Below are 10,000 nucleotides of genomic sequence, written 5' to 3'. Positions count from 1 at the left end.
TCACTAGTGAAGAGAAGCCACGAAGACCATTCTTCAAAAGTCAGTATACATTGTAAAGTTCTTCAAAGATTCTTGCACCCCTGACTTTTAACTAAGAACTGAAAGAAACATTCCATTTTCTGACAAGTTTACCTTGTAAATAAATTACAATTTTATTTCCTTTACGTTGCTTACTAAGCGGAAGCCTAGCCCTCTTAGTTGTAATAATTCACACCTGGACATACTAATTGTTGTTTCTGACAATTCCAAAATAACTTTTAGAACATTAAAAGCGGCTATATGGTATATTTGTTGTAAGCCAGGATTGACCTTTCATTAAGTAAAGTTATGCATACTCTTGTAAAGGTGGTGCGCGCTGTAACACGTCAACAGATTTCAAAGTTGATTGTCACCAGTGGCAGCCAGAATTCATCTTTTGACAACAAAAGTAAAGAACATACGTGTATAGTCTTAGTCTAGCGAAGGCAGTGTTGTAACGTGAAAAGATTTCAATGTTGACTGTCAGTCATAATTAAGAAGAGCACCTTTAGTTGAAACTAAGATATATAATTTTTCTGTTTATAGTAGCCTCTCTATTGTTGAAATGTGTAAGGCCGGAGGGGCCGAAATTTTTTGGCAACTAAAATACTTCAGCTGGCGACCAAATCTGAAAAACGTAGGGGCCACATCCTACGTTTTTCCTTGAAAGTCGAGTGCTGCTTTTGCTTGTCGAAATGTATATATGTTTGAAGTATACAATCCAGGAAGAAATTGATCAACATTTCTTGGATTGAGCTTCACAACTTCTGATGAGAGGCAAGAAATTTGTATCTTTGTTGGACAATATTGATTCAGATGTGAAGGCACATGACATGCAATCTCGTCATCAAAACAAAAGTGTCCATGCTGTAGCAACAAGTATAGTTTTGATAGCATCAGTTTCCCTTGTCTTCCCAATGATGATGGGCCTCCAAAACAACTTTCAGATTGTGACTTAAAGGGTGTAATATATTTGGCTGATAGGTGTGATCAGCTGTACAAGAGACCATTACAAGATCCTTATTGCAAGAATTCTGTGCAAGTCATTTCCAGCATTTCATTTTCTTAAGGATGTTTGTCCATATCATACAGACTGTCAGTACTCCAGAGAGATGATCTCTCAGTCTGTTGTTGTTCCCTTGCCAGTTCTTATCAAGGATGAGAAAAAGTACTCAGATATGGTTGATGTTTTAGTCCAGTTGAAGGCAGCCTTTGTGCTCCCCTCAATGACCTGGTCCACCCATTATGGCTTCTTCCAGACTAGACAAGACAACGTCACATGTTTCACCAGTGCCAACAGGTGATGATCCCTTGGCTAATGTCACAATACCTTACTTTGAGTGTCCAGCTCATGCAAGTGCTATAGGCTAGTGCCAAAGATTTGAGAGCAGGTAACCACACTGCACAGGATACACTAGATCACCTGTACCTCTTCAGAATGGGATCCAGTTTGTAAATAAGTTTAAAAGAATCAGGAACAACAGCAAAAGAAAATGAGTGATCATATAAAATTTTCAGAGGCATAGAGATGACACGAGATTCTTCTTGTTTTGCAAACTTCCAGTGTGCAATTTTAGAGTATGTTTTCCACTCAAAACCACATCAAAAGTGTTAACATTCCTGCCTAGAAACAGAAACCACAGAACATCTTATCCGCTTGTCTTCAGAGGGTCCTCCGGTCAATGAGTTTGCCCCATCACATGCAGTGGAGCTGTGGTTCACTAGTGGAGAGAAGCCACGAAGACCATTCTTCAAAAGTCAGTATACATTGTAAAGTTCTTCAAAGATTCTTGCACCCCTGACTTTTAACTAAGAACTGAAAGAAACATTCCGTTTTCTGACAAGTTTACGCTGTAAATAAATTATAATTTTATTTCCTTTAAGTTGTTTACTAAGCGGAAGCCTAGCCCTCTTAGTCGTAATAATTCACACCTGGACATACTAGTTGTTGTTTCTGACAATTCCAAAATAACTTTTAGAACATTAAAAGTGGCTACATGGTATATTTGTTGTAAACCAGGATTGACCTTTCATTAAGTAAAGTTATGCATACTCTTGTAAAGGTGGTGCGCGCTGTAACACGTGAACAGATTTCAAATTTGATTGTCACCAGTGGCAGCCAGAATTCACGTTTTCACAACAAAAGTAAAGAACATACGTGTATAGTCTTAGTCTAGCGAAGGCAGTGTTGTAACGTGAAAAGATTTCAATGTTGACTGTCAGTCATAATTAAGAAGAGCACCTTTGGTTGAAACTAAGATGTACATGTATATTTCTTCTGTTCATGGTAGCCTCTCTTTTGTTGAAATGTATAAGGCCAAAGGGGCCGAAATTTTTTGGCAACTAAAATACTTCAGCTGGCGACCAAATCTGAAAACTTAGGGGCCACCTCCTACGTTTTTCCTTGAAAGTTGAGTGCTACTTTTGCTTGTCGAAATGTATATGTTTGAAGTATACAATCCAGGAAGAAATTGATCAACATTTCTTGGATTGAGCTTCACAACTTCTGATGAGAGGCAAGAAATTTGTATTTTTGTTGGACAATATTGATTCAGATGTGAAGGCACATGACATGCAATCTCGTCATCAAAACAAAAGTGTCCATGCTGTAGCAACAAGTACAGTTTTGATCCCATCAGTTCCCTTGTCTTCCCAATGATGATGGGCCTCCAAAACAACTTTCAGATTGTGACTTAAAGGATGTAATATCTTTGGCTGATAGGTGGGATCAGCTATACAAGAGACCATTACAAGATCCATATTGCAAGAATTCTGTGCAAGCCATTTCCAGCATTTGATTTTCTTAAGGTTGTTTGTCCATATCATACAGACTGTCAGTACTCCAGAGAGATGATCTCTCAGTCTGTTGTTTTTCCCTTGCCAATTCTTATCAAGGATGAGAACAAGTACTCAGATATGGTTGATCTTTTAGCCCAGTTGAAGGCCGGCTTTTGTGCTCCCCTCAATGACCTGGTCCACCCATTATGGCTCCTTCTAGACTAGACCAGACAACGTCACATGTTTCACCAGTGCCAACAGGTGATGATCCCTTGGCTAATGTCACAATACCTTACTTTGAGTGTCCAGCTCATGCAAGTGCTATAGGCTAGTGCCAAAGATTTGAGAGCAGGTAACCACACTGCACAGGATACACTAGATCACCAACAGGTGATGATCCCTTGGCTAATGTCACAATACCTTGCTTTGATGTCCAGCTTACGCAAGTGCTATAGACCTTATTCATAAATGGCGGTCACATTTATAATTCTTTTGTCCACGTGCAAATTAGCCTACCAAGCCTCATTTTAAAGCAAGAATTGTTTTCAATTCACTGTATGGTATCGAGGTTTGGTAGGCTAATTTGCACTCCGACAAAAGAATTATAAATTGGCCGCCATTTATGAATAAGGTCTATAGGCTAGTGCCAAAGATTTGAGAGCAGGTAACCACACTGCACAGGATAGACTAGATCACCTGTATCTCTTCAGAATGGGATCCAGTTTGTAAACAAGTTTAAAAGAATCAGGAACAACAGCAAAAGAAAATGAGTGATCATATAAAATTTTCAGAGGCATAGAGATAACACGAGATTCTTCTTGTTTTGCAAACTTCCAGTGTGCAATTTTAGAGTATGTTTTCCACTCAAAACCACATCAAAAGTGTTAACATTCCTGCCTAGAAACAGAAACCACAGAACATCTTATCCGCTTGTCTTCAGAGGGTCCTCCGGTCAATCAGTTTGCCCCATCACATGCAGTGGAGCTGTGGTTCACTAGTGGAGAGAAGCCACGAAGACCATTCTTCAAAAGTCAGTATACATTGTAAAGTTTTTCAAAGATTCTTGCACCCCTGACTTTTAACTAAGAACTGAAAGAAACATTCCGTTTTCTGACAAGTTTACGCTGTAAATAAATTATAATTTTATTTCCTTTAAGTTGTTTACTAAGCGGAAGCCTAGCCCTCTTAGTCGTAATAATTCACACCTGGACATACTAGTTGTTGTTTCTGACAATTCCAAAATAACTTTTACAACATTAAAAGTGGCTATATGGTATAATTGTTGTAAACCAGGATTGACCTTTCATTAAGTAAAGTTATGCATACTCTTGTAAAGGTGGTGCGCGCTGTAACACGTGAACAGATTTCAAATTTGATTGTCACCAGTGGCAGCCAGAATTCACGTTTTCACAACAAAAGTAAAGAACATACGTGTATAGTCTTAGTCTAGCGAAGGCAGTGTTGTAACGTGCAAGAATTCTGTGCAAGTCATTTCCAGCATTTCACTTTCTTAAGGATGTTTGTCCATATCATACAGACTGTCAGTACTCCAGAGAGATGATCTCTCAGTCTGTTGTTGTTCCCTTGCCAGTTCTTATCAAGGATGAGAAAAAGTACTCAGATATGGTTGATGTTTTAGTCCAGTTGAAGGCACCCTTTGTGCTCCCCTCAATGACCTGGTCCACCCATTATGGCTTCTTCCACACTAGACAAGACAACGTCACATGTTTGACCAGTGCCAACAGGTGATGATCCCTTGGCTAATGTCGCAATACCTTGCTTTGAGTGTCCAGCTCATGCAAGTGCTATAGGCTAGTGCCAAAGATTTGAGAGCAGGTAACCACACTGCACAGGATACACTAGATCACCTGTACCTCTTCAGAATGGGATCCAGTTTGTAAACAAGTTTAAAAGAATCAGGAACAACAGCAAAAGAAAATGAGTTATCATATAAAATTTTCAGAGGCATAGAGATAACACGAGATTCTTCTTGTTTTGCAAACTTCCAGTGTGCAATTTTAGAGTATGTTTTCCACTCAAAACCACACCAAAAGTGTTAACATTCCTGCCTAGAAACAGAAACCACAGAACATCTTATCCGCTTGTCTTCAGAGGGTCCTCCGGTCAATGAGTTTGCCCCATCACATGCAGTGGAGCTGTGGTTCACTAGTGGAGAGAAGCCACGAAGACCATTCTTCAAAAGTCAGTATACATTGTAAAGTTCTTCAAAGATTCTTGCACCCCTGACTTTTAACTAAGAACTGAAAGAAACATTCCGTTTTCTGACAAGTTTACGCTGTAAATAAATTATAATTTTATTTCCTTTAAGTTGTTTACTAAGCGGAAGCCTAGCCCTCTTAGTCGTAATAATTCACACCTGGACATACTAGTTGTTGTTTCTGACAATTCCAAAATAACTTTTAGAACATTAAAAGTGGCTACATGGTATATTTGTTGTAAACCAGGATTGACCTTTCATTAAGTAAAGTTATGCATACTCTTGTAAAGGTGGTGCGCGCTGTAACACGTGAACAGATTTCAAATTTGATTGTCACCAGTGGCAGCCAGAATTCACGTTTTCACAACAAAAGTAAAGAACATACGTGTCTAGTCTTAGTCTAGCGAAGGCAGTGTTGTAACGTGAAAAGATTTCAATGTTGACTGTCAGTCATAATTAAGAAGAGCAGGTTTAATTGAAACTAAGATATATATATTTTCTGTTTATAGTAGCCTCTCTATTGTTGAAATCTATAAGGCAGGAGGGGCCGAAATTTTTTGGCAACTAAAATACTTCAGCTGGCGACCAAATCTGAAAACTTAGGGCCACCTCCTACGTTTTTCCTTGAAAGTTGAGTGCTACTTTTGCTTGTCGAAATGTATATGTTTGAAGTATACAATCCAGGAAGAAATTGATCAACATTTCTTGGATTGAGCTTCACAACTTCTGATGAGAGGCAAGAAATTTGTATTTTTGTTGGACAATATTGATTCAGATGTGAAGGCACATGACATGCAATCTCGTCATCAAAACAAAAGTGTCCATGCTGTAGCAACAAGTACAGTTTTGATCCCATCAGTTCCCTTGTCTTCCCAATGATGATGGGCCTCCAAAACAACTTTCAGATTGTGACTTAAAGGATGTAATATCTTTGGCTGATAGGTGGGATCAGCTGTACAAGAGACCATTACAAGATCCACATTGCAAGAATTCTGTGCAAGCCATTTCCAGCATTTGATTTTCTTAAGGTTGTTTGTCCATATCATACAGACTGTCAGTACTCCAGAGAGATGATCTCTCAGTCTGTTGTTGTTCCCTTGCCAGTTCTTATCAAGGATGAGAACAAGTACTCAGATATGGTTGATCTTTTAGCCCAGTTGAAGGCCGGCTTTTGTGCTCCCCTCAATGACCTGGTCCACCTATTATGGCTCCTTCCAGACTAGACCAGACAAGGTCACATGTTTCACCAGTGTCAACAGGTGATGATCCCTTGGCTAATGTCACAATACCTTGCTTTGATGTCCAGCTTACGTAAGTGCTATAGACCTTATTCATAAATGGCGGTCACATTTATAATTCTTTTGTCCACGTGCAAATTAGCCTACCAAGCCTCATTTTAAAGCAAGAATTGTTTTCAATTCACTGTATGGTATCGAGGTTTGGTAGGCTAATTTGCACTTCGACAAAAGAATTATAAATTGGCCGCCATTTATGAATAAGGTCTATAGGCTAGTGCCAAAGATTTGAGAGCAGGTAACCACACTGCACAGGATAGACTAGATCACCTGTATCTCTTCAGAATGGGATCCAGTTTGTAAAGAAGTTTAAAAGAATCAGGAACAGCAAAAGAAAATGAGTGATCATATAAACTTTCCAGAGGCATAGAGATAACAGGAGATTCTCCTTGTTTTGCAAACTTCCAGTGTGCAATTTTAGAGTATGTTTTCCACTCAAAACCACATCAAAAGTATTAACATTCCTGCCTGGAAACAGAAACCACTGAAAATCTTATCTGCTTGTCTTCAGCGGGACCCCCGGTCAATGAGTTTGACCCATCACATGCATTGGAGCTGTGGTTCACTAGTGGAGAGAAGCCACGAAGACCATTCTTCAAGAGTCAGTATACATTGTAAAGTGCTTCAAATATTCTCGCAGCCAGCTGACTTTTAACTAAAAACTGAAAGAAACATTCCGTTTTCTGACGTGCGACTTGTATAGTATGCTGTTCGTTACTAGTTGATTTTATTCTTTATGTACATTGTTGTATTGTTGTGTTGCAAATCAGTAAATAAAAATTAAAAAAATATAAAAAATAAAAAAATAAATAAAATAAAAAATTCCGTTTTCTCACAAGTTTATGTTGTAAATAAATTATAATTTTATTTCCTTTAAGTTGTTTACTAAGTGGAAGCCTAGCCCTCTTAGTCGTAATAATTCACACCTGGACATACTAGTTGTTGTTTCTGACAATTCCAAAATAACTTTTAGATCATTAAAAGCGGCTATATGGTATATTTGTTGTAAACCAGGATTGACCTTTCGTTAAGTAAAGTTATGCATACTCTTGTAAAGTTGGTGCACGCTGTAACATGTCAACAGATTTCAAAGTTCATTGTCACCAGTGACAGCCAGAATTCATCTTTTGACAACAAAAGTAAAGAACATACGTGTATACTCTTAGTCTAGCGAAGGCAGTGTTGTACAGTGTAACACGTAAAAAGATTTCATTGTTGACTGTCAATCATATTTAAAAAGAGCACCTTTAGTTGAAACTAAGATATATAATTTTTCTGTTTATAGTAGCCTCTCTATTGTTGCAATGTGTAACGCTGGAGGGGCCGAAATTTTTTGGCAACTAAAATACTTCAGCTGGCGACCAAATCTGAAAAACGTAGGGGCCACCTCCTACGTTTTTTCCTGAAAGTCGAGTGCTGCTTTTGCTTGTCGAAATGTATATATGTTTGAAGTATACAATCCAGGAAGAAATTGATCAACATTTCTTGGATTGAGCTTCACAACTTCTGATGAGAGGCAAGAAATTTGTATCTTTGTTGGACAATATTGATTCAGATGTGAAGGCACATGACATGCAATCTCGTCATCAAAACAAAAGTGTCCATGCTGTAGCAACAAGTATAGTTTTGATAGCATCAGTTTCCCTTGTCTTCCCAATGATGATGGGCCTCCAAAACAACTTTCAGATTGTGACTTAAAGGGTGTAATATATTTGGCTGATAGGTGAGATCAGCTGTACAAGAGACCATTACAAGATCCTTATTGCAAGAATTCTGTGCAAGTCATTTCCAGCATTTCACTTTCTTAAGGATGTTTGTCCATATCATACAGACTGTCAGTACTCTAGAGAGATGATCTCTCAGTCTGTTGTTGTTCCCTTGCCAGTTCTTATCAAGGATGAGAAAAAGTACTCAGATATGGTTGATGTTTTAGTCCAGTTGAAGGCAGTCTTTGTGCTCCCCTCAATGACCTGGTCCACCCATTATGGCTTCTTCCAGACTAGACAAGACAACGTCACATGTTTCACCAGTGCCAACAGGTGATGATCCCTTGGCTAATGTCACAATACCTTGCTTTGAGTGTCCAGCTCATGCAAGTGCTATAGGCTAGTGCCAAAGATTTGAGAGCAGGTAACCACACTGCACAGGATACACTAGATCACCTGTACCTCTTCAGAATGGGATCCAGTTTGTAAACAAGTTTAAAAGAATCAGGAACAACAGCAAAAGAAAATGAGTGATCATATAAAATTTTCAGAGGCATAGAGATAACACGAGATTCTTCTTGTTTTGCAAACTTCCAGTGTGCAATTTTAGAGTATGTTTTCCACTCAAAACCACATCAAAAGTGTTAACATTCCTGCCTAGAAACAGAAACCACAGAACATCTTATCCGCTTGTCTTCAGAGGGTCCTCCGGTCAATGAGTTTGCCCCATCACATGCAGTGGAGCTGTGGTTCACTAGTGGAGAGAAGCCACGAAGACCATTCTTCAAAAGTCAGTATACATTGTAAAGTTCTTCAAAGATTCTTGCACCCCTGACTTTTAACTAAGAACTGAAAGAAACATTCCGTTTTCTGACAAGTTTACGCTGTAAATAAATTATAATTTTATTTCCTTTAAGTTGTTTACTAAGCGGAAGCCTAGCCCTCTTAGTCGTAATAATTCACACCTGGACATACTAGTTGTTGTTTCTGACAATTCCAAAATAACTTTTAGAACATTAAAAGTGGCTATATGGCATATTTGTTGTAAACCAGGATTGACCTTTCATTAAGTAAAGTTATGCATACTCTTGTAAAGGTGGTGCGCGCTGTAACACGTGAACAGATTTCAAATTTGATTGTCACCAGTGGCAGCCAGAATTCACGTTTTCACAACAAAAGTAAAGAACATACGTGTATAGTCTTAGTCTAGCGAAGGCAGTGTTGTAACGTGAAAAGATTTCAATGTTGACTGTCAGTCATAATTAAGAAGAGCACCTTTGGTTGAAACTAAGATGTACATGTATATTTCTTCTGTTCATAGTAGCCTCTCTTTTGTTGAAATGTATAAGGCCAAAGGGGCCGAAATTTTTTGGCAACTAAAATACTTCAGCTGGCGACCAAATCTGAAAACTTAGAGGCCACCTCCTACGTTTTTTCCTGAAAGTCGAGTGCTGCTTTTGCTTGTCGAAATGTATATATGTTTGAAGTATACAATCCAGGAAGAAATTGATCAACATTTCTTGGATTGAGCTTCACAACTTCTGATGAGAGGCAAGAAATTTGTATCTTTGTTGGACAATATTGATTCAGATGTGAAGGCACATGACATGCAATCTCGTCATCAAAACAAAAGTGTCTATGCTGTAGCAACAAGTATAGTTTTGATCGCATCAGTTTCCCTTGTCTTCCCAATGATGATGGGCCTCCAAAACAACTTTCAGATTGTGACAAAGGGTGTAATATATTTGGCTGATAGGTGAGATCAGCTGTACAAGAGACCATTACAAGATCCTTATTGCAAGAATTCTGTGCAAGCCATTTCCAGCATTTGATTTTCTTAAGGATGTTTGTCCATATCATACAGACTGTCAGTACTCTAGAGAGATGATCTCTCAGTCTGTTGTTGTTCCCTTGCCAGTTCTTATCAAGGATGAGAAAAAGTACTCAGATATGGTTGATGTTTTAGTCCAGTTGAAGGCAGTCTT

Source organism: Montipora foliosa, chromosome 5, assembly GCF_036669935.1.
Source record: "Montipora foliosa isolate CH-2021 chromosome 5, ASM3666993v2, whole genome shotgun sequence".
NCBI lineage: Eukaryota > Metazoa > Cnidaria > Anthozoa > Scleractinia > Acroporidae > Montipora > Montipora foliosa.
This window is presented reverse-complemented; position numbering follows the sequence as displayed.